Source organism: Ursus maritimus, unplaced genomic scaffold (genome assembly GCF_017311325.1).
Source record: "Ursus maritimus isolate PB19 unplaced genomic scaffold, ASM1731132v1 scaffold_11, whole genome shotgun sequence".
NCBI lineage: Eukaryota > Metazoa > Chordata > Mammalia > Carnivora > Ursidae > Ursus > Ursus maritimus.
The window spans coordinates 62,622,483-62,648,437 of record NW_024423453.1 but is presented as its reverse complement, the minus strand read 5'-3'; the positions used below and the strand labels follow the sequence as shown (position 1 = coordinate 62,648,437).

Sequence of the window (25,955 nt, the reverse complement as noted above, 5' to 3'; positions counted from 1 at the left end):
CCTCTAGGACATCTGTCATCCAAGTCTTGGCTGTCATGCCCTGGTCCCCCAAGAATGAGGCAGTGCCTAGTTGAGTTGCAGTATGTTGGCTTATAAGAGCAACAAGAGCCCTTCTACATCTTTAGGCCACACCCGGCCTCAGTCTAGAGATAAAAATGAGGCCCAGAGAGGGGAAGTGAATTTCCCAAGGTCACATAGCCGACTGGGGGCCAAGTTGAAATGCGAACCTGGGTTTCTAAGTTAACGTGTATGAAACGCTTACTATACACCAGGTACTTCATCTTCACACTGACCCTAAGGCACAGGGACCATCAATACCTCTGTCTTACAGAGAAAGACACCAGAGCTTAGAGAAGTTACAGATCCTGCCCAAGATCTCCTGCTATAGGTAGGGAGATGCAGGAGGAGGAGGCTGAGAAAACTCACCTGAGCCACCAGCTGGTTTTCTAGGGGTCTCTCCATCAAGGAGGAGAGGAAAGGAGTGTCTGTGAGAGAGAAAGAGGAGAAGGATTTACCACAACACTTCACAAGGTGAGGTAGAGAAATACTGACTCTTAAGGCCAAAGAGGTGCCGGGTCGGGACACAAGGCTGTGTGTACTTATTTGAGATTTTTGCTCATGGTTCTCCAGCCGTCTGCCTGGAAGGGCTCAGGCTGGGTCACCTGGCAGAGGCAGGATGCAGACGGTGAAGGACTGACTTCTGCACCAGCAATTGTCTCCCCAGATTCATTAAGAGAGACACTTAATATTTGGTCCCTTTTTGTGAAATCACAGATGCAGGCAGCATCTGGCCCAGATCTGTGTTGCTGATGGGAACCACACCACCCATGAATCCATAACTAGTGGAGAGAAGAGTGTATCCCTGCAATTGGTGTGGAAACCAGCATCTGCATATTTATACTGATTCTCCACCCTGGCTTTGCAGAATGAATTAAAAATGAAAACCTACTTCAGAGGGGTTCCTTAAGTAGGAAAGATTTGCTATAGCAAGTCCAGGGGCCATAGAAGGACCTCTAAAGTCATCCCGTTAAGGTTGCCTTAACAGGGGCCGTCTTCCAACCCACCTGTACCCAAAGCATTCCTGTGGGGGGTCCCTGTGAGGCCACCAACCTCTTGCAGCATCTGCACTCCTCCACCACTTGTCAGGGCTGTAGGACAGACCCAAATCATCCCAGGCCACTGCGTGAAAACTCAGCTTTGTCCAAACACTTCTTTACTCACACGGCAGACAGGCCTAACGGGCCAGAAGGGATTTGTGAGGCTCTCCAGATCCATCATAATCTGAGTGTTTAAAGGTCCCCAAATGCCCATTTAGACAATCCACATTTTCTAACAGCTAGTAAATACTCTGGGACCGGGTCAGCATTTTTAAAGGTCCTTAAATAGCTCATTTGCATAATCCATATTTTCAGAGCCCCTAAGCATTTGTCCTACCTACATAATCTCAATCTTTATTATGCGTGAGGAAGAAAAGGGCTCCCAAGGAGCGTAGCAGCCCTTCACATCCCTTCTGGGAGAATTGATTCTTGTTTTTTAAAATGACCACATTTTCAAAAGCAGGCACGGAGCTAACCACAAAAGGAAAATATTTAAAGGGAAGCTGTTAACCTGCGTAGGCCTGCAAATGTTCTTTCCTTGAAGGCAGAAAAATCCCCTGCGGGCTCCCAAGGATACTAATTACACAACTGGCCCCTGAAAACACTTCAATTAAGGTCAGAGGCCTCCCCCTCCCTCCTCCACCCCTGTTGGTTCCCTCCTGGAGGCCAGGAAGGAAGAACAGAGGTTCACGTGAACAACTTTCTCAGCCTCGATTTTCCAGCTGGGTCTCAGCTCAAAGCCTTTCCTGGGATAAGGAAAGGCAATTCGCTAAGAGAAATTCAGGTGTCAGGATTGTGGGCCGTTCAGTGCACATTCTGAGTAAAGCCTTTGCCCAGTGGGCCATGGGAAAGTTGACTCCTGCTCTTATCAGAATAGAGGCCCGGGGACAGTGAGAAAAAGCCCCTTGTAAGATAAATCCAAGGCAAGAAAGACTCACATTACCGCCCCTCTGTTCTCTGGGATGGAAAAACAATCTGTACCGTTAGGAAGGACATCCAAATTCTGAAACACCTGCCACCACAGGAAAAACATGGAGACCCTCCCCAACATCAAGCTGAGCCAAAGAAGCCGGGCCAGGAAGAGTCCACATGATGCCGTTCTACAGACTTCTAGAATAGACAAAGCTACTCTATGACGGAAGAAGCCACGATGGTGGTTGCACGGGAGTTAGAGCTGGAAAGATGTGTGGACATTTCTAAGGTGCTGATAATAGCTTGATCTAGGTTCTGTTTACCTGGTGTAGTTTACTCCGGGAAAATGCACAGAGCTATACACTTTTTTTTTTTTTTTGAGGCAATCCAAATCCCCTTAGTTCCAGTTTCAACTTCCCCAGTTTCTTCTAGCATTGCTCTTAAATCCCCACACCCTGCCCCTTTATGCTCTTCTGGGGATACCGGGATGCCCAGTTATCTGTGAAAAAGGGTTCCTCATTTTGTGTCCAGATTGTTGATTGAAGAAAAGTCCGGGGGGGGGGAGTGATGGGAGGGGAGTATTCATAGTAACAAGGATGTCTCTAAATGGTCTGGTGGTTTCTTTGCTGTTCTTTGCCCCTTAACTCCCACATCTGCTAGAAACCCCACCACCTTAGAAAGGGGTACCTAGTTGGGCGCAGGGAATGACAAAAAAATCTCAGCCAGGTGTAGCAAAGACGGATGTCAGCGTGTTGAATGTCTTTGAAGCTGGGAATGGGCGTTAGGCCAGGTGCCTGGGTTTCTCCATCCTTGGGCAGGCTGCGGGGCTGGCCCAACTTGAGACCCACCTCCAGGTCCTGCAGAGAGGGGCTGGAGCTCAGAACCAGAAAGAAAGAGGGGATAGAGAAAGCCAGGGAGGGATCTGGGGGAGAGAGATGACAGGGTGGGGAGGAGGAAAGGAAGAAGAAAGAAAATTGACCTGTATTGAGGGGTGGGCTGGGTGCGGGTCGGTGTTGGTGCCAACAGATCAGATCTGGGTCTCTAAATCTCCGCTCTTTCTGGCCCGGGGCTGGGCGGGGACGACCAGGGAAGGCAGAGCCACTTCTTCAATGCGGCTCTCGGCAGATCCTTCGCTAACACCCTGCCCTGCTTGCTCCCCAGCTCGCCACTCCTCCTGCCTTCCCCCGCCCCACCCCAGCGGCGCCGAGCGCGCTCACCCCTCCGCCCTCCGTCCTCTCCCCTTCGGAACCCACTGGCTAGGCGCTTCCTCTGAGCGCAGCCTGCCTGGCCGAGGGACGCGCGCCCCGGCGATGGGCAATTGGACGGGAGGTTAGACCGAGAGCGCGATTTCTGGGTGGGACCTTCCTCCCCCCAGACCGCGGCCCCTGAGCCTCCGCCCCGGGATGGTGCGGGCACGCTCCGCGCAGCAGGTTGGCGCCGCGGCCGCGGGTGACGTCGCGCGCCCGGGCTGGCGACCCCGGGTGAGTGCACGCGGGGCGCGGGCACCGCGCTCGCCCCCGAGCCTTCCCCACCCGGAGCCTGGAGACCCTACCGCCCCGCTCGGCCCAGCGCCCCTTCGCCTTCGCTCGCGCGCCCCCGCGCCGGGTCCCCCGGGCTGTCACCAGAAGTCCCCGTCCGCGCCCCGAGAGCGCCGCCCGCCGGCTGGCCGCGGGGGCACGGAGCCCTGGGTGGGGGCGTTCCGAAACCCCCGCCTTCCTTGTCACGGCGGGGAATGACATCATTCCCCTGGAGCCCTCGCCCCTACGCCTTCGCCTGCAGTGGCCACCGTCCGAGAGCCACTGAGGCGTCCCCGCCTGCTCTCAACCCCCTCTCCTCCACACCCCGGCTCGGAGCCAGCACATCTTTGCACACCCCCCGCCTCACTCTTCCCACACCGAGCCTTCAAAGCCCAGAGCCAGGTTAGCCTCCTCTACCTCGATTTTCCCAATTCCTTCTTAACTTCCATGTCTTGTCAGATCCTCCCAAGCCCAAATCCTGAGCAAGTCACCTTTCAGATGATAATAGATAGATAGGATAAATGGATAGATAGATGGATATACATAGATGATAGAGTCATATAGTTAGATAATAGTTGGACTCATGGGCAATAGAGATAGATAAATGATAGATAACTATAGATACATGATAGATGGATAGAAAGATGGCGGATGGATGGATGGATATATGTATAGATAAATGAATATATACAAAAAACCGGGGACTCCAGTCTGGCCAGGACAGTACCCAGGCTTTCACAACCTGCTCCGTAGAAATGAAGCTGTAGGGTCCCAGCTGTGATAAACTGTGCAAACCGTAAGATGCTTCCAGCAGCTTACCCTGGACACCCAAGTTCTGCCTGCAGACAGCATGAGCACAGCTCCAGTTCTGCAGGGCTTGCCTACTGGCATTGCCAGACTCATTCATCCATTCTTTCCACAAGCATCTGTTGACCTACTGTGTAGTCACACACTGCTGTGTCCTGTCAGCCAGAAAGCAACAGGGTGTGTGCCTACTTGCTAGGGGCTGATGTTCTGATATCAGACCCCCACACAGGAACTCCATGTGATAGGTGCCCCGGAACAGGCGTTGGATGGAGAATTATGAAACACAAAGGAAGGAAAGCATTTGACCTGGGTCTTGAGAAATAAGTTGGGGAGAGTCCCAAGAGAAGGAAAGGCATTTCAGGCAGAGGCACCAGGATGTCCCCATAGGAGTGGTGGGCCTGATCTCCTAGGTTCGGGGACAGTCTGGCGGCACTGGGCGGCCAAGTGGGTAGTGCACACTGTTCGGAGAAGAGTGGGAGGTGGCCGAGGCCAGGTTGAAAGGGGCTCCGACCATCAGCCTATCTCATCTGTTGCTGAGTCCTCTGCTAGACCTGTCCCCAGGCACTTAAGGTGACGTAAGTGAACTCCCAGGCTTCTTGGCCAGATCTTCAAACTATGGACATGTGATAATACAAGAGTTAATCAGCCCTCTTACAGGAAGGGCTCCGGATGTCAAAGGGTTACACTACTGTCAGCAGGCTCTCCATCTGTCTGACCTAAATCCCCCCACCCACCCAGGACTGCCTCCTCCTCAGGGTGACTCAGCTCATGCCTCACTTCCTGACACCAGCTGAGATGTGTAATTGGTTACCATAGTGATCCGAAGGAGCCAGTTCATACCTTTCTTTCTTGGGTGTCTAAATTGCTCCTGAAATGAACGCTGGGGCACAGCTGCTCACCTGCAGAGGTATTTGACAGGCGGCATCTCCAGGCCTTCTTGCCTTGCATGAAGTCGGAATGGGGGTAATGGTAGGAAGGGGGGACCTCATGACAGATGCCTCCACCATGGCGATGCTAGGCTGGTATTTCTTTCCGAACGATTCAGGTCTCCAGAAGAAGAGGGACAGAGAAAATGAACGAGGAGCTAGAACTACCATCAGAGTTTAGTGTCTGTGGAAAAAACAGGATTTTCCACTACTCCAGGTCATGACACATACGTACCCTTCAAGAATACACTTGGGAGAGAGGCACACTTTTTTTGTCCAATGTTATCATTCTCATCAAAGTAACATGCACACACACAAACACACACACACCTAAACACACATAGAGCACCATAATACTATTTCTGAAACATAGTCCCCTTACTCTCCTGCCTCAAACCTTCAGTAGGTCCCCAGTGCCAAGAAGACCAACCTCCTCAGGCTGGCCCTAGGCTCCTTTTAAAGCTCTCTCTCATGATGTGGCTAGTAACCACCCTTGCTGCCCCTGACAGAGTCCCACCACCCCCAGCGCCACAGCCTCAGCAGACTACTTCCTGCTTCCCACAGGTTCTCCAGCCACCGTGTTTATCCCAAGCTGACCCTCTGCGTGGACAGCCTTTGCTCCATGCCCGTGAACTCAAGTCATCCTCAGCCTCAAGGCTCAGTCCCAATCCTCGGGCTTTCTCATCTCTTTCTTATCCCCAGTTAAAATGAAATCCCTCCTTCCCTCTTCCTGGTTGCATTTTTTGGACCCCTGTTAGAAAACAGAGTCTGCCATGAATGATGTAGACTTCAGAGTATCTGTCACCACCCCCCCCTTCATGGCACATGGTCCCTGAAGGCAAACATATGGATTTACACTGGTGTTCCCTTATTCCTCAGAGGGCCTAGCACGGAACCAAAATTAATATGAATTGCACAGCACTGATTCACTCTCCTTCCTCTCTCTGAGTTGGTTCTGAACAGTTTCACCAAAGATAAATAAGGAGACCCCAGATGGGCAGTCATCCCACACCCACCCATAGGACCCTCCCCCCTTGGTAAAGGGATGGGGCTCCAAGAGCAGAAGGGACAGATCCTTCACCTCTGGACTTCTGGACTGTCCCCCCTTCATAATGGTACTTCCTTCCTCCCAACTCTTCAGAGTTGCAGCTGCTCAAAGAGGAAATGGGTTTCTGGGCCTTCTCTGGGGATTTAGACAGGGATCCCTGACATCAGGCAAAGGAGGCAAGAGACTCAGGAACAGGCTGCTAGAACATGCAGATGGTGCTCCAGCTACACCCAGGCACAGCCTGGGGCCCGGATCTCACCAAATGGTGGAGTAAGCCGCTTGGCGGCAGGCCCTGGCCTCCAGGACACAGCTTACTGAGGCTGCGTGTCTGAACCCTGACAGGCCCCAGCCGAGCTTGCAGACACAGCCCGTGCAGGCAACGCTAACGCAGTTAATTGGTTCCAACCTTCAGCTAAGAGTACAAGCATTGATTGGGCACCCATGGGGCTCAGAAGCTGCGACCTCTGAGGATTCTTTACTTCCTTATAAGCTTGAACCCAGAAAAGAGAAATCCGATCAGAGGTCATGGTGCTCACTTCCAGCTGGGCCAAAGCATGGCAGAAAGGCGGTGGGTTATAAATAGTGGAGGAGCAACCACTGAGAAATCAATGGCGAAGAGAGAAGGCTCTCTTCCCCCTGGCAGGGCACGACAGGGAAGAGCCAGCCCAATTAGGGCAGATGACAAGAGACAATGAGCCACCTTCCTGCTCAGCCCAGTCACAATCCCCACACCTGTCTCAGAAGGGCTTGTACCTGCCCTGGCTCCTGGAGCATGGGCACTTACAGGGTGGGAATGGGACATGGGGGCTTCAAGTGAAGGTCTTGGGAGCCATCTGCACATACCACACCCAGAAACCTAAGCCCATTCTCCTTCATTCCTCCAACCCTACAGAAACCCATCCATACATCCAGTTTCCCAAATATCTAGTCAGGCAAGAATTAATTCAACATTTGTTAAATTAAGAGTAAGAGTCCCTACTCTGTGCCAAACCCTTTGCTAAGCTCTGTGTGACCTTTTCCTATAAAATGGTAGTAGTTCTATCTGTGACCTGTGCTTCGTAGGGCATTTGCAAGAATCAAATGAGAATGCCAATGCCAATAGGCTTGCAGCCTGTGAAGTGTTAAGCACATGCTGGGAGGTGTGGCTTGACAGGGTAGAGCCCTTTGGGTGCTTCCAAGAAAGCCCCTTAAAGGACTCCTTCCCCACTCTCGGTCCTTACAATCCCAGTCAAGGAGCCCTTGATTGACATTACTGGCTAGTTTCTTAGGCCAACTTTGTAGTTTTTCCTAATACGAGGATTGAGGGTATATTTTTGACATCCTTCCAAAAGTATGCTCCCCCCAAAACTTGCTGTAGGACCCTCAGCAGGTCAGTTGACCTCTCTGTGTGCCATTTCTCATTTGTGAACTGGGGATAGTACAACTAATTATCTTATAGGACCACTGTGAGGATCCGAAGAGTTCTCAATGCAAAGTGTTTAGAACAGCTGGCACACAGTAGGTACTATGCAAGGGGGAGCTACTTATGACCATGATGCCATCTGCCAGTGGGAAATCAGGATTCAGGCTCACCTTTCACCAAGGAGCTTGGGGAGTCTATTGGACAAATGCTTCTGGCATCAAGCCCTAGTCTCTTCAGGTCTTAACCCACCTCCATACAACAGCTTCCTTGAGGAGCAGACGTGGGGCCTCTCTTATAAATTCAGACTAGAGACTTCAGAATCTCACAAGGGAAGAAAGCGTAAGTAAAGAACCCGGTCTTTGCTCTTCCTACAATAAGGTAGGTGAAAAGTTTGGGTTTTCCTTGCGATGAGGAGAAGAACCAGGCATCCGGCTAACGTGATGGACAGCTGAGAGTTTCTAGATGCTGCAGGCTTCCATTACATTCTATCAGATTAAGGATGCTCTTAGTATTCAAACCCTTGGGCAGAGGCACTGCCTTGTTTAAATAATGGTTTCCACTCACAGCACAAATACTAATCAACAGTCATTTGCTTCTGCAGAGCCTGGCAGAGATCATAGCAGCTTCTGGTCTTCTGCCCCCTCTCAAGCAGAAAAAGTCCCAGCTCAAAAAGAGTGAAAGGAAGCTGTGACCAGGAGCCCAACCAACATCGTATAGAATGCTCAAAGCTCCAAAGCATATGGAGACTTTTTTGTGAAGCACATCAGAGTTCATGATTGCTGTATATTCTTGGTCTTGCTGTACTTTTAATTCTAAAGAACATCCAAATAGAGAACATTCAAATCTTCCCTCCTTGCTTTTGTTTTATTCTATGCTAAGCCTTAAGCAGCCTCCGAAGATACCACTGTGATAAAACACAATCCCTGCCCTCAAGGAACAATTAGGGGAAGCCCATCTCCTTGAACTTGGCCTTGTTCCATATAGACCTCTTTCCTCTTGCCTGCGTCCCTCCCACCATCATGGCTGGCTGGTGCTAACCACTACTTCTGGGTTCCCAGCGGCACTTCCATATAGTCCCAACTCCAGCTAACACTGGACTGGACACTACAGAAAACAAAGAAAAGAGAGTCACCAGCTGTAAGGAGTCTGCAGCCCACTGCAGAAATTTGCAAGGAACATAACCAAAACAGGCCCTACCTTGGAAAGCTTGCAGTCCACAGGCAACGTGTCGTAGACAGAATAGCCCCTCTCTTTAAGAGTGCAGCCCTTCTCATGCATGTGATTGTGACATGTAATGGACAGTAGGGGCCAAAAGCACAAGCAGTCTAAAAAAAGGCGCCACAGAGCAGCATTCCCATAAGCAGTCCTGGGGAAGGCCAGTGGGTGAGGACTAAGTCCACCATCCTGCCTAGGTTACCATGACCATCACTAGGAGGAGCGGCATCTTTACACATGGACTTGGGTATTGTGCTGTGTGTTCAGTGAACCAAAACTCTCTTGCTGATAAGAAGTGGCCAAGTGGTCCCTGGGTCCGAGGCAGAGGGTCCAGCTCAAGTGCCAGAGCACACGATGACATTAGGCCAACACCAGAAGTCAGATCCTGGACACAATGTATGGGGCAAGGACTGAGCAGCAAAGTGCCAAAGCGAGTCATCCATCAAGGGTGGAAGCCCGCTGTGGGAGCCAGGAACTCACGCGCTTCTACCTGTCATCTTCTTCAATCCTTACAACTACAACTAAGGCTGATGATTCCCCTTTTCCAGATGCAAAACCGAGGCTCAGCGGGGTTATCTTGCCCAAGGAGCCACAGCTGGTAAGTAGCAGAACCAAGACCCAAGTTTCTTGTTCCTAAAGCTTGGGCTTTATCATGTATACCGTGCAGCCTACAGAAATAGATCATTTCCATTTCTATATTTGTTATTAATATTTAATCAACATTTAATCCATCAGGCACCTCTTAAACACCCTCGCTGTCCTAGGGCCGCAGCCAGGCGTCTCTAACCCAAGGCTCCGGGGACTCCAGTCCCTGGTTTTCCAGGCGTGCGAGAAAGCGCCACTCCTCCGCGTTCCCTGAGCCGCCACGCGGGCGCTGACAGTACAGCGCTCCCAGTTACCCCGCTGAGGCATTTTCAGCTCCAATTTGTTCAAACTCCAGACCAAAGGCTCAGCCTCAGCCTCTGATGTGCTGAACAAAAACCAGAGACAGGAACTTGTCTCAATCAGTGAGTCAGTCGGGACGAGCGGTGAGAAAGTGCTGGGGCGGGAAGGACGGCTCGCCCTCGGGCGCGGTGTCCCCATTTCTCACGGCGCCCCAGCCCCTGTAGTCCCAGCCTCACCGCCGCCAGGGGCGCTGCTCTCGGACCCGGCGTGCGCTAGGATCCCTTGCCGACCCCAGCCCGCCTCGCTCTGCCCGCGGGCTGGCTGGGGCGCCTCGCAGGCCCGAGCCAGGCCTCTGATGCTAGTGGTCCAATAGGCCACAGTTTGAGAAACACTGCAGGGGGGTGGGAAGCCTAGGCTGGGGCAAGCGGAGGGTGGGAGTGGGGGTGGTTGGGGTCCGCGCTCCTGCAGGTGGAGATTGAGAGAGAGAGATGCTTCTTAGAATCCGAGATGGTCCCTTGGGGATAAGGGTGGTGGGAGAGGCAAAAAGATCTTCTAACCCCGCCCCCATTTAGGGTTGAGGAAACCCACAACCAGAGAAGGGCCTATGACTTCAGTAGCTTTTAGAACTGGTGATGGATAGTAAGGAGGGCACATATTGCATGGTGCACTGGGTGTTATACGCAACTAATGAATCATCGAACTTTACATAAAAAACCAGGGATGTACTGTATGGTGACTAATGTAATATAATAAAAAAATATTATTATAAAAAAAACAGCAAAAAAAGTGATAATTAAAAAAAAAACTGCTTTTCTGTTAGGTAGCGGTACCTGCTGCACAAAGATGCCTTCCTCCAGCTGAGAATGTCTCTACTTAAGATGGGTGTGTGTGTGTGTGTGTGTGATTCTGCATCCAAATGTTTACACCTTTTCTGATGTCATGACTTTGAGATGTTGTCTCCTGTCCCACCAAGCCCCTGCCCATCTGGGTGACCTGGGACAAGTGACCCAGCTTCTGATCTGTCTCCTGACCAGTGAAATGGGTATAAAACAGAACCTGTGTCATAGGGGCGCTCCAAGTATTAAAGACGGTAATTCAGGTAAAATGCCTAGTAGAGTTTCCGGCACATAAAAAGCGTTGGATCACTGATAGCACGAATTGGTCATCCTTGTTATTAATGAACTCAGATATTGCTCCCTACCACGTATGTGGCTGTCCTCAGCCGTGATTACTCAAGGACTTCACCCATTTCCATGCCAGCGCCATCACACCTCTGCCCAGGGGGCCAAATCACCAAGACTTCTTAGAGGTGCCCGCCCTCCTTCATTTCCCACACCCAGCCCCTGTGGCTGCCTAAGAGATGTGGAAGAGAGGCTTGAATTGATGCCTCTTAGAGAGACTGTACACAGGTGGGAGCTCTGAGCTCTGGGGACACCCAGAACTGGACTGTCCCTCCTTTCCCAAGGTTGCAGTCATGTCCTGGGTTGTAGTAGGAACTGTGGCCAGCCCGGTCACATGGTCACCACTAAGCAGGTCAAAGCCTGCTCCCTAACCTCACCTGTCTCAGGGTCGCTGTGGTCCACGGTAACCAAAACCTGAGGGCGGGGCCATGGGGTCAACTCTCCCCTGGAAGAGGGCTGTGACGGAAACAGGGAGAACAAGGTGCTCCCACCTTCCATGAGGCCTTGAGCTGATTGGAGCATGTCCCACAGTGGGGGAGACAGAATTTATTTCACTAGAAGTTCAAATGCCTGTGACAAATTTCCAGACACTTTTGTTCTGGCCTCATCTCCCAAACACACACCCATCTGTCAGAACCCTGTACTCACCTCTGCCAGATTCATGTCTACTCAAATAAAAACTTCAATTCGGTGGTTACATTTGATGTCCCTGCTGCCTTTCAACACATTTTTACATAATCTGACTTTAGAGCCTTTCTTTATAATATGCTTCTCTTCTAAAAGGAACCGATACTTTGGTTGATGAAGTCTATTCAAAAAACTCCTATTGAATACCTGCTAGGGCCAGCCAGGAGCTAGACACTTGGGGTGCGGGGAGGGGTGGTGGGGGATAGAAGGATGCCGGAGACACATCATTTCCCTCAAAGAAGCTTCAAGTTGGGGCAGCATGAGGGGGGAGACAGAGATTCACACAACTAATCCCAACACATGCCAGGCTTCGTAAGTACTCTGAAAGAGGTGAACGCAAATTGCTTCAGGAACAAAAGACTAATTCCTGTGTTTGCATGGGCCTGTGATTGCAAGCTTGTGGATTCATGAGTTAGAATTTATGAATATACAATCGTTGTGCGTGAAATAAAGCTCTTGATCTAATAATACCAATACGCGCTAGATAGAGTGTGACCGGAGGAGTAATTAGTGAAGCTCTGGGGTGTGATATTGTTATCCCCACTTGCAGAGGGAGGGATGGAAACTGCCTACATTTATAAACAGCAGGGCTCTCCAGTATGGTGGCCTCAATGTGGCTGGTCCCAACTGAGACATGTGTGAGTGGCAAGTCCACGCCAGATATCAGTTAGTACAAAACATGTAAATATCTCAAGAATAAATGTAATATTGGTTACATGTTTAAATGATAATATTTCTGATAGATACTGGGTTAATAAAACATCATGATATATATGTTAGTAAAATTAATTCCACCTACTTCTTTCTTTCTACTTTTTTTGAATGTGGCTACTAAAAATTTCCATTTTGGGGCCACATCATATTTCCATTGGCCAGCACAGGTCTAGAGCAGCATTTAATACCCACAAGTCTCCAAAGTAGGCATTAGCCCCATTTCAAAGATAAGCTAACCAAGGCTCAGAGAAGTGGTGAACTGTCCCAGGTCACACCACATGAGGTGTCAGCGATTCATCTGGGTCCCACCTTCTTCCTCACCTGTGACACAGAGCTCACATCTCCCTGATGGGGTAGAGTAAGAGCAGAAGGACAATCCATTCCCAGCTTTCAAGTGTGGACAGTCATCCCATATCACACATACTAAAAATATCCCCTCCATCCAGTGCCTTCTACTTTCAATACCCACTGATAGTTACAGCCCCTGAGGCTGACCTGAGAACCCCCTCCTCCCTGATGCCACTCCAGGGCCTGTCATCACCTGGCTCTTCCCACATCCCTCTATTGCAGCGCCCTGCAGTGGCTGCCCCCAGCATGATAGGAGTGGTTCCTGAGGGTGGAGAGGCACCTTCCTCCCTGCATGCCTGCCACCACAGCCCCTGAACAGTAAATTCTCAAGTGATTGCTTCATCAATCCATGGCTTGCAATGAGGACTGGGTCCTGCACGGCCATGCTACTTTCTTGTTAAATTGCAGACTTTACTTTTTTAGAGAAGTTTTAGGTCCACAGTAAAATTGAGTGGGAGGTACAGAGATTTCCCCTATATCCCCTGCCCACAATCCCCCCACACACAAACAGCTCCCCCACCATCAACATCCCCTGCCAGCATGGAACACGGTACCTGTGTTACAATTTATGAACCTACACTGGCACATCACTATCACCCAGAATCCACAGTTTATATTAGGGTTCACTCTTGCGTTCACTAGGTGGTGTGCATTCTATGAGTTTTGACAAATGCATCATGACACGTATCCATGATTACAGTTTCATACAGAATAGTTACCTGCCCTAAAATCCTCTCTCTGCTCCACCTGTTCATTCCTCCCTCCCCTTAACCACTGGTGACCGCTGGTCTTTTTACCGTCTCCGTAGTTTTGACTTTTCCAGAATGTCATACAGTTGGAATCATACAGTATGCAGCCTTTCCAGATGGGCTGCTTTCACCTAGTAATATGTATTTAAGGTTCCCCAACATCTTTTCCTGCCTCGATATGCTCATTTCTTTTTAGTGATAATTATTTAGTGATAACATTCCAATGCCTGGATCTACCACAGTTTGTTTATCTAGTCACCTACTGAAGAACATCTTGGCTGCTTCCAAGTTTGAGCAATTATGAATAAAGCTTCTATAAACATCCATATGCAGGTTTTTTCATGAACATAGGTTTTCAACTCCTTTGTGCAGGTGCCAAGGAGCACAGTTGCTGGATCATATGGTAAGAGTATGTTTAGTTTTGTTAAGAGACTGCCAAACTGTCCTCCAGAGTGGCCACACCATTTCACATTCCCACGGGCAATGCAGGAAAGACCACACTACTTTTGATGAGCTGATGCCACATTATTAGGAGCTCTGCCTTTGTGTCCCCTACCTACTGAGCTTAGGCTCCAGCTAGCCAATTTTACTGGGGCTCCTGCAGGTAGTATTCAGCACTCAATGCATGTAACTTTGCTCCTTAATAATAATTACGCTAATGACAAGCACTTAATATGAGCTGGGCACTAGGCAAAGCTCTTCCTGTGTGTCATTCCGCTCATCCTCACAGCAGCCCTATGGGTGGGTACTATCATTACCCCCATTCACACATGTGGACACCGAGGCTCTGATACAAGAGTGGGTTTCCAAGGTCACCCTGCCAGTGGGGGGGGGGTGGCAGTGATAGGATTCAAACCCGCTGCGGGTGACCCCTGGGCCTGTCTGCTCCTGATTCATGTCTCTCCATCTTGCTCAGCTATGAGCTCCTTACAAACCAGGGACATGCCTCACTCACCTGGAATTTTGTCTCCTGGTGGTCATCCGTGAATGCTAGCTGAGCCCTCAGTGACCTTCCCCATCCTATGTCACAGGCACTGCTCTTTTCCTCTTAGCTGTCCCCAAGAATGCCATCTTGTTTCTCTGCCAACTACGCCCCTCACTCCCAGGCTCCTGCACCCTCACACCCCCACTTTTCCTTCTGGGCTAATGACCCTGAAGTCCCACACCAACCTGGCCCCATGAAAGGCCCTCCATCTCCCTAGCTCTGAACGCCATCGGCACTTCTCCCTTTAGGAGGCCCTCCGCCACCACACTCGCTATTATGTACTGAATGTTTGTGTCCCCCCAGAATTCATGTGCTGACACCCTAACGCCTAATGCGATGGTATTCAGAGGTGGGCATTTAAGAGGTGATTGGGATAGATGAGGTCATCGGGCCCCATGACGGGGTGAGTGCCCTAATAAGGAGGTGAAGGGACAGAGCTCGCTCTCTGTACCATGCAAGGACACAGTGAGAAGGGATCTGTGTGTGAGCTAGAAGGGTTCCTACCTGAACCCAGCCATGCTGGTACCCTGACCTTGCACTTCCAGCCCTCAGAAACTTGAGACATAAATGTTCATTTTAAGCCACCCAGTCTGTGGTATTGGTTAGAGCAGCCCAAATGGACTTAGAAAGACCTCACTGCCTCCCCATGCCAAGCCACCTCATCCCCATTTCCCATCTCAGTGGTATTTCCTTTGGCCTTTATGCCAGTCTCCTGAAACCTGAGACTCCTCTCTCTTATTCAATCCTCACCTCTTAATTTTCTCCTCAAAACTCCCTTTGGACTAATCCTTTCATTTCCACCCTTGCTACACTCTGCTGACCCAAGCCACTTCCATCCACTTTGCAACAATCGTTACAGTCTAACTGGTCTTCATACCTCCAGTGCTCCTTTATCCAGTCCATCCTACCTGTAAATCTGCAACAAGCCATGCACACCATTCCCCAACCTGCTATGGCTCCCAAGTGCTCACTGGATTAAGTCGACTCTTTAGTATCCACAATCTGCAGTAATGCAGGGCCCCAAGCCATGCCTGTCCCAGCTCATACCACAGAGATCTCTGCCCCAGCCCAGCCATCTCCCTCTCTCTTGCCTGCCCAAGCTGTGCTCACTCCACCTCCGAGGGGCTCCACATACTGTCCCCTGACCAGAAATGCCCTCACCCCTCTTCCTTTTCCATCTGGATGCCAACAGGCTTTCCGGAATGGTCCCAAATCCAGCCACATCAGGAAATTTGCCAAATAACATCAGCCCCTTGCAATAGTCGTTCCAGACTGCCCCCCAAAGAACCCTGGTACTGCCTGGTGCTTTTTCTCCCCTGAATCCTGGTAGCTGGAATCCCTTGTGCACTAGTAAGTATGTACAGTGGGTACCTACCATGAGAAGGTACCCAGAAATCCCCAGATTGAACACCCTGGATCAACACAAAGTAAAAAAAAAAAAAAATCCTAGTGACAACACCCGGTAAAATATAACCTTCCTCTTGAGAAATCTGGAATGTGGCTGAATGACACCCACACGATGACCCCACACAAGTGTCCTGAGAACCTGAGATCCTGTGAACCAAAGGGGTGCTTCTCAGGTGGAGGAAGAATGGCTCAGTTAATGTCCTCATGGCTGTGATGACAGGACCAGGTCCAGCCCAGCCTTCTGTTGTCAAGGGTAAAGGGCCTCTTGCTACGTGTGTCAGGAGGCTCACGACACAGACTGCTAACCGGTCATATCAAAGATCTCCCAGGTGTGGAGGGTGGAGATAGCGTGAAGTGAAACCTCCCTACTTTAATGCCCTCGTCTGAAAGACCCCAGATGGGGAGACCAGCCAGGAAAAGCCTCCCTTCAGATCCCTCATTGAGTAGACATATTGGTACCACTTAACAGATATGAGTCATGAGCCAGGCCTGGGGTAAAGCACCCTAAGTGCTGTTCCATTTAATTATGACAAGAATCCTATCAAGCAAATGGCTGGTCTATTACCATTTTAAAGATGAGGCAACTGAGGCCCAGAGAGGCTGCACAGCCAGTAAACGGCAGAGTTGGCATATGGGGCACTGAGTCGCCATTTCCATGGCTCACAGTGAATCTCCCTTCTCTCACTGTCCCTCCCCAAATCCTAGAGGTGGGCCCTGCTGGCCTCCCTGAGATGACACTGTCCACTGGCTCCTATTGCCTGGACCAGAAACAGACTCCTGACTCAAACTGGGCCAATCAGAGGCCCTTCCCCAAACCCCGCCCAATCACCAGAAGAGCACCTGACCCAAGTGGAACCAGTCAGAACTTGGCACTAGGAGAGAAATATGCTGAGAGAGATTGACAGCAAGGTGGGTAGAGAGAAGCACCTCGTATCCTTTGGACTTCTGCCTCCTGATCCTTGATCCCAGGGCCCAGCTGCACTCTTGCCTTGGGTCTCCTGAGATCTTTGATGGGTTATGCTAGCTTAGTGGTTTCTGTTACATCAAGAAGGCTAGAAAGCAGTAAGGTCTGCCTACCTATAGACCTGGGACTTCAGGGACAGGAGTAGCCCACAGAGGCTCCTGGCTCAGGAAGCTGGCTCCACAGTGGAAAGAAACTCTCCACTACACTCCACTCCCACATGGAGATGGGCCACAAGGACAGAAGCACGAGGTGGTGCAGGTCCAAGAAGCTAGCACAGGAAAGTGAAGACTCGGGGACACTCACCTGAAGGGCTGCCAACACAGAGAAGGGGACTCGCTCTGAGCTGGGCCAGGGAGCAGAGGGAGGACAAATACCTAGAAGCCACGTGGAGGTCAATTTCAGGATACTAGAGAGACACGGACTGAAGAGTGTATTCTCAGCTCAAGGGTCACCTTGTCCTCCAAACCTTCCCTAGGTCCCCTGGCTAAAATGAACCTCCCATGTGAAACTAGTACTCCGGTCACACTTCCCGGTCCATCCATCACACTTTCTACTCAATGTTATAGTAAGTTAATATACAAATCTTCACTCTGTGCTCGACTGGAACGTACAGAGGCAGAATTGGTGACTGATTTATTTTTGCAGTCCCAGAGCACCCAGCCCATTCTTCAGCCTGTGAAAAGAAAGTGAGGAAGGATGTTTGTTGAATGAGTGCACATCGAGACCCCCAGCAGGCAGCCTGTAAACCTGCACCCCCACAGCTGTGTCCCCATCCAGAGCTTCCAAGAGGGGCTTCCCCTGGGGGCAGGAGACTGGGCTTTTCACGAGGTCTCCCACAACCCCTGAATTACAGGGTCCTGGTGCCCCTCTAGGAGGATCTTGCCTTTGCTCATCTAGCTTTTCCTTTGCTTCCTTCACAAGTTGGCACTAGACATAGGGCTGAGAGCCAGATTAGCGACGAAAGCTGTCAAAAAATATCTCCCCTCCAGAAAAAGCAAGGGAAAACAACATCTTGGTGGGTTTTTCCAGGGGAAGAAAAAGTGAAATAGTCTCTTTCTGCCTTCTATGTGTTGCCCTAAAATGGCACTTTTGCAGAGGGAAAACATATTTTTCCTGAGCAAAGCTGTTTGTGGTGTGAAAGATGGAGTGTGTGTGCTGAGTACAAAGACACAAATTGGCCTGAGGCTCAGCCACGCACGCTATTTTAGCAGGAGTTTAAATTGTGAAGGAAGGGGTTGGGGAAAGAAAAAATAAAATCTTTGTTTTGTGAAAATGGGAAAAAATATTGGCCTGGATCAAATTCAAACCTGGCATCTGGTATGAAGGAGGCCTGTAATAGAGATGTGCTGGATGAAGGAATAGATTTCGAGGGGGCAAGCACCCTATTTGCTCTCTCCAGGCTCGCCAGGGAAGGTGCAAGCTCCCTCTAGCAGCAGAACAGGTTGGCATGTGGGGCCATTCGCAGACTGGAGCACCCAGGGTCTGTTCTGGGGCATGGACAAGCATCCCTCTGAGCCCTACCTCAGGGCACTTGAGAAGATTGAAGGAGATAATGCCCACAAAGGCATTAGCACAAGCCCTGGCCCCTGGTGAGAACTGAGGAGTAGTGGTGGCTTTGCTGGTGATGGTGTGAGGATGACGATGATGATGGTCATGGTGGTGGTGATGGTGATGATGATGATGATGATAAAGACCATGATGGTAATGATGGTGATGGTGATGAAGAAGATGATCATGATGGTAATGATTGCGATGGTGAGGATGGTGATGGTGGCTCTTGCCTCACCTACCATGGCCTCAGCTCCACAGCCCCCTTCTTCCCCTCACAGCTCTACCAGCTCCTCTGTCTCCGAAAGGACCTCCCTCAAAGTCTACCTGGACCAGAGTCACTCAAAGATAGCCTGAGAACCGCCAGCAGCAGAAAGCTCCCCGGGTGTGTGTGAGTTGTGCAGATCCCCAGCCCACCCCAGAACTTCAGATTGTGACTCTTGGGAGGGGGCCTGGGAACACACATTTTAAACACACTGCCCAGATGGTTCTTATGTACACTGAGAGCAGACAACCACCTGCGAAGTCCAACTCCCTCATTCTACAAATGAGAAAACTGGGGCCTAGTGAGTAACAGGTGAGCAGCCCAGGGATGGCAGAGCCAGAACAGACCTAGACCCTCAAACTCTGAGAGCAGTGTGCTTGTCACCCTAGCACAGACCGTCATTTATTGGACAGTGATGGATTGAGTGCCAACCGTCTGCAGAGCACTATCCCAGACCAAAACCAAATAAGGCAAAATGCCTGCCCTCAACAAGCGCATACCTGGGTGGGGGAGAAAGTGGTGAACCAGGCCAGGGGCAGGACAGAGGGTCTGCAAGGGGAGGGACAGTGAGAGGTATGGAGGGTCTCGGTGCTTGTGTGAGACAGTGTGGAGGGAAGGAACTTTATCTGGGCTTTGCAGGAGGAGCAGAATTTGCAAACAAAATAAAAAGAACACTTGTGGGCAGAGAGAATAGCACAAGCAAAGGCATAAAGGTGACATGTGGGGGATATTTGTGGGAACGAGGAAGAAGCTCCCGGTGGGATGGGGCCCATGAGGCACAAGGTTGGGGAGCCAGAGAACATGAGCCTGATTCTATGCTGAGCAGCTTGGACTTCATCTTATAAGCAATGGGGAGCCATGGGAGACTTCCCAAGAAGGGAGGAACATGCCTTTTAGGAAGGTCAGCACGATGACATCTTAAAACTGAATGGATGGGAGGCAACCTTGGCCCTGAACCCTGACTCCTAAAGGTGCCAGGACCCAGGGGCTGCCAAAGCCCAGGTGGGACAGCAGCAGCTGCCTAGGCCTGTGCACCCTCCCACCTCCCAACTGCTTTTGATGGGGACAGGGTGACAGGTTGAAAGAGTGAATATGTGACATTTAATGGCCAGGGCTGCTCTGTGCTGTGACCTTACCCAGCCCACCCATCTCTGTGTATCTCTCAGCCCAGCCTTGCCTGTTCCCTTGTGATGATAAATAAGATGGGCTTCTCTTGGGGTATATTGCTAATCTGCTGGCCAAACCCCGACAGGCAGGGTGGGACAAGGAGATGGTGGCACCCGCTCGTGCCCCAAAGACTCAGATCCACACACATTTAATAGCAACATGATTTTCACCCAGTTGCAGATTCTCTCTGAGGCTCAGTCTCCTCATCTGTAAAATGGGGATGATGACACTTAGCTTAAGGGGCTGCCCTCAAGTGGAGAGGCAAAGCATGACAAATGCAGCTCAGTGCCCAGCCCAGCATGGGCACAAGCTATCTGATGGCTGCTCGGATGATGATGATGATGATGACGACGACGACAATGATGGAGCACCCCACTGCCAGCTCGCATCACTGCCAGCATCAGCAATATCATCAAGTCATCTTCCTGTGTTATGGCAGCTGGCAGGCGCCAGGAGACCAAAACACAGATGGAGCCCTTTGCTCCAGACCCTGAGCAAAGCACAGCCCCTGGAGAGATGGAGAGGCAAGACCAAATTCCTGCACCCAAACAGGCTAGTCTGGCTTCTAAGGGACCAAAGGTCCAAACGGGGGTGCTCAGTGCACCTATACAAAGGGCAGCCTGAGAGGGACCCCAGAGCCCGAGAGCAAGTTCTGCTCTACCTCTCAACTTCCAGAATGCAAGCTGGATCTTGGGGTTCTTGATGAAGACTCTGGAGACCTGAAATGTCCCATTCTGCCCAGAAATAGCATGAGTAAAGATTTCATGGGTCTCAATAGTAACAGATCCTTACATGTGTACAGACAGTGGTGGGTCATCTACCAAACACCTTCAGACACATCATCCTGTGGGGGAGGCAGGGAGGAGATCAGGGAGTTGATGCTGCAGATGGGGAAACAGAACAGGGAACTAAGTGGTCTCCTTGAAGTACCCCAGCTCACAGCAAGAAAACAGGCAGGTCTGACTCCTTGTCTAGCACTGCTCTGTGTCTGATTAGAAGTCCCTTCTGAAAGTCCCTTCCTTACAGGTACAGAGAAGAGCATTTCGGAGGTCGTAGCATGCTCAGACAGTTCCTAGTCTGATATGCTAAATGGTCATCTAATCCCAGACGAGAGGAGGGGTCCTAGAACAGCACACTCTGTGTCCTGCCTCGGTGAATCATGTCAGAAGACAGAGGTCTTCTGACCAAGTTGTTTTCAAGCTGTTGAACTTGAATCTCACCACTCAGTGTGGACCAGCAGCATCAGCACCACCTGGGAGCTTCTTCGGGAATGCAAATTCTCACGTCCACCCCAGAACTGCTGAGTCAGGATCTCTGGGGGTGTCACCCAGGAATCTGTATTTTAACAAACTCTCCAGGTAATTGCATGCTAAATTTTGAGAAGGTAGCACACTAAATCTGATGCACTCTAAACTTTGAGAAACATTGCTCTCAAGAGTGAGGGAGTGGGATCTGGGCAGCATTCAACAGAAGTTGGAGACAAGTTTCATGAGGTTGATATAACTATGTTTTCAAACCACAATAAAAAAACAGCCTTGGTGCTCTAATTATGTACCAAATTTTGATACCTTGGAGACCACGAATACTATCGACTTGGGCCGCGGGCTTATGTCACAATTGTGCAGGCTGGGCCCAGAGCCTCGCAAGTTTGAAATCTCCAGAAGATGGCTGTGGCTGTGCACAGGTCTTCTGTGAGCACAGAGCTGTGCACATCCAACCCTGTCAAATGCACACGCTGGCACACTCTGCCGCTCCCGTGGGCTGTGCTCACTGAATGCCAGGCATGAAGGTGCTTGAGATACCTTGCAAGCTGTGTGTGAAAGCCAGCTGTGCAATCACAGGAAATGCACAACTTGTCCTGTTCTCATCATTTCACAGAGAACGTCAGGGCCTTTTGCAGGTTTTCTCTATTTATTATCATCTCATTCACGTTCATAATAAGGGATGGATGTCATTTAATGTTTCTACATTTTTGTTCTGTGGAACAACAATTATCCAAGACTCCTCTGTCAAGTTTCTGCATTTGTTTCACTCAAGAGGAAATAGTTCAACAGGTACAAGCTGGGCTGTTAGAAAACTCTTACCACTTACAGCTATTGATGTGAGCCGATCAGAATGTTCTTAATATTGTTACACACACACAAAATGGAAATAATTAAACACCAACAATGATGTCTAAGTATATTAACTATAATTCCTGATTTCAAATCTGTATATTGTCAGAATGGACCCATTTTTCCCCCCATTTACCAATTTAATAAAAAGTGAAAGTTCTAAACTTTAACTTACGGGACCTCTTTTTATATGAACAACATTAGTTGTATGTACTTTATATCTGGGGACTTCATACAGGATTTAATTGGAGGAAAAGATGCCTCTACTTTTAAAAAGATAGAAAATTAATAATTTAAGTCAATCCTCTCGTTTTATAGATAAGGGATCTGAAACCCCATGAGGTTATGGGATTCACCTGAGGTCACACAGGTCTTTTAAGTAGAAATAAACCAAAGAACAGGGAAACATTTATTGTACAGGGGACACTAATAAATTGGGGAGAGAGGGAAAGGGTATTCCTCAGAGACTCAGAGAAGTAATTTTAGTCTTTTAACAAATTTAGTGGTTTTCATCCTTTAAGGATTTGGAGAAATAATTAGTTTTGTTCAGTTTGGCCAGAGGGCGGTGGGTTGGCTTCCGTTGGTTACGTCCCCCCATTAGACACGGGAAGCCCCTCGCTGGACCCCAAATTCTCAGTTCGCATTCCACTCTCCGCTCCAGGGAGGGCAGTTCACTCAGATCTGGCCACTCAGAGCTCACATTCCCCTGGTCACGGCAACCAGTTCCAGGAGGACCCAGAACCCAGTTGGAGCCAGAAGACCCAAGAAGTCTTCGGCAGGAAGAAGCCTGAAGTGTAATCACAGCCACAGAGATCCAGAAAGGAAACATACTTCACTCAACTCACCTGTTTGGCCAATGAAAAGCCAAGAAGCTGAAATATGCAAATGTATTCAAGTCATGCAAATCCATTTTAGATCTCACTTACAGGTCTGAAATAGAAAAGAGGCAAAGTGGAGGGAATAAGGCAGGGGGAGGCAATACGGAAGGAGAGAGACTGAGGACCCCGGAGGGTGACCAAGGATGACCGTGAGGATGAAACCCAAGAGCAGAGGTTCTGCAGCCTTGGGGGCTCTCCAACAACCATGGCTGGGCTGAGGCACCCCTGCCCTTCTTACTGGCCACGGCCTGTGGGATGAGGATTTACGGGCTGGCAGGCCCCTGAGGGACCTCTGTGTACCTCTGCCCTTTTACAGAGGAGGACGATGGGGTGCAGATGGAGCCGGCACTGGTGCCAACAAAGGACTTGGAGCAGAGAGCACCCCAACTTCCAAAGTGAGCAAGAAGACCAGGATTATTGGGTGTGAGGGGCCAACAGGCCAACACTGGTGGCCGGCAAGCCAGCCTGGTGACCACGCACCCTCCACAGAATTTGAACCAACTCTCATTTGTACTGCCCCCTTCCCTCACACAGCCCTTAGGACAGCAGGGACTCAAACACATGTTTGTTGAATGAATGAGCAATTGTCCAAGGCCCTACCTGTGTGTATAGCTCCCACTCAACAAGCAGACTGAGGTGGGGAAACTTCTCTCCAAAGAGCAAAAGGATGTTGGCCTTTAGCGAACAAGCTTCTCATTCACTCCTTAACAGGCTAACGTGCTGACTTCTGGTGCACTGAATTATTCATGCCGCCATGGCTGGAGTTTCTTGCTTTCAACAACCACCCACCTTTCCCATCCCATCCTGGTGGCCTCGGCTTCAGGCTTTGGCCAGCCCTCTACCCCTCTCAGTTTAGGGAGGTGAGAAAGTAAGAAGAAAAAGTCACACAAGCAAATTCCTTAGAAAGGACAAGGCTTTGCAGTGAGAAAGGCAGACAGGCAAAGTGCCCCCACTTCCCACTTCCCTTCCTCAGAAACAGACTCCTTCCTCCCTTCCTTCCTTCCTTCCTTCCTTCCTTCCTTCCTTCCTTCCTTCCTTCCTCCCTCCCTCCCTCCCTCCCTTCTTTCCTGCCTTCCACCCTTCCCTCCCTCCTTCCTTCCTTCCCTCCTTCCTTCCTGGCTCACCTGACCTCCTGTCAGATGGGAATCACTGGTCAAAGTGTCGCTTTCCCACAGGGAAAACCAAACCTTGGAGTTTGGGGACCTGAAGAAGACCCATCATTTCAGGTGGGTGTATTTGTCCAGAGGATGCATGGGGCACTTCTTGGACATCTACTTTGGGTTAGGTGGGGGTCTAGGCCCTTGACGGACAGTAGCACATTCGTTCCATTCCTCAACATCCATTTGAGGTAGTGGTTACGACCCCAGCCAGGGTCAGCGAGTACACGCTGTTTAGAAATTAGGGAGCAGTTCCGTGTACAGTACATCTCTGTGATAAATTTCAGAAATGTTATCTGTGAGGAGTTTTTAAAAGTTGGAGAACGCTTTTTAACAGAATATTCGGGGAGAACAAGCAGAACAGAAAAGTGTGGGAAGAGCAGGATATGAACCTAGGTTTTGAATATAATGTTGACGATGCAAATGTTGCAGCAGCGAAAAGGAACAGAAGAGGTGACGGCTGGTGATCTCTGGCTGGTGAGGCTATGGATCATTTAGAAATGGGTATTTTGATATTACCTAAGTCCTGTCCCAGGAGGAGGTATTACTATCACGGTCTGGGGGGAGAGGTGTCATCTCGTTGACATGTGTCATTATCGGCTGTGACCATCTCAGAACAAAGGGATTTTGACAGGCCCACTGAGCAGCCAGGGCCCAGGAGACAGGGGAGCAGGGGAGCTGGGATGGAAGGTATTCATCAGAAAGCAGAAGACCAGCTCATGAAGCCAGGTGGAGGAGCCAAGGGCTGGCGAGAAGGGAGCCCTGGAGAAGTCAAGTGCCCCAGGGGATGGAAACAAAAAGCAGGAGGGAGAGGAGCAGGGCCCAGAGCCCTGGGCAGGGTGGGGGGCATTGGCTTGGAGGGGCTGGAAGGGAAGCCCCCTTCCATCTGGCCCAGGCCAGGAGACGGAAGACCCTGGGGCCTTGCACTGCTGGTAGAATACATTCAAAATGGTTTTAATACCCTCAAATTGTTCAAAAATGTGTATATACACCCACGCACAGAGGCATCGTATACAAACATGTGTGCATATACACTCCTCGTGCCACGCGGCCGCCAGCCCCCCGAGCTAGGCACAGTGCTGTAACTCTGCAGAGAGCTCTAAGCGTGTATCAGCAAACAGGAGCACGCTGTCTGTCTGATTTCCCCTTTTTTACCAATTGGAAGCATCCGAAACACATTGTTCTTCCCCGGCTCTTTTCACTTCACAGCACCACTTCGGCAGTTTACTACTAACACTAGGGTCCCAAAGTGGGTCCCGTAGAGGCCCGTGCAAAGCAGGGGGCAGCTGCCCTGGGCGTCCTAGCACACCCTCTTTTCCCTGCCAGGCCTCCACAACCCAGCGCACATAGGTGGAGGAGACTGGCCAGCCCCACCAGCTACCTGGGGGCCCGCCTGTCAAACTGCAGTCGAGAGGCAGTGACAGCCTGCGGGTCATCCTGCCAGGCCTCTGCGCACTGCAGTGCCCCCTTGCCAGCCGTGGGGGGCTAACACCTGCCCAGAGGGGCTGCTTTTCAAGCAGGACTTCCATGGAATGCCCAGAACATACTGGGCTCCCCGGTGACTCTGTGCATTATGAGAGGATGAACAATTTCAGCCTATAAAATATAAAATATTAACTTAATTATTCTAAATAATGCATACCCAATGCACCTCTGCTGAAGAGGAGGAAAAAAATCATAAACACTTTTAGCAGGAAGCCTCACAGCAGAGGCAAGGATGAAAAGTGGGGGGTGGGGAAATGAGTCTCCCAGATAGGGCGCCCTGGGAGCTCAGCAAGTCCCAAACTGCAAGTCTTTGAAAATCTGAAATGAACCCTCCTTCTCCCAGGCTGCTGCCTCCTCCATGAAGCCTAGCCTGACTTCTCCCTCCTTTACCCACCTGGAGTTCTCTGGAAGTTCTGCCTTCAAGAAGCTTACCAAGGGATGGGACTGGAAGGGAAGGGAAGGGAAGGGAAGGGAAGGGAAGGGAAGGGAAGGGAAGG

The 25,955-nt window shown here is 50.3% G+C and overlaps 1 protein-coding gene and 1 long non-coding RNA gene across 2 annotated transcripts in view; one reads left to right on the top strand and one right to left on the bottom strand.

The window, feature by feature from the left end:
- XKR6 (XK related 6) overlaps nucleotides 1–25,955 on the bottom strand; it is a 308,239-nt gene that overhangs the window by 111,093 nt on the left and 171,191 nt on the right. The window lies entirely within an intron of this gene.
- LOC121101884 lies at nucleotides 3,353–8,556 on the top strand. The gene is made up of 2 exons (XR_005833929.1): nucleotides 3,353–3,490; nucleotides 8,311–8,556. It is a non-coding gene; the product is annotated as an uncharacterized LOC121101884 (long non-coding RNA).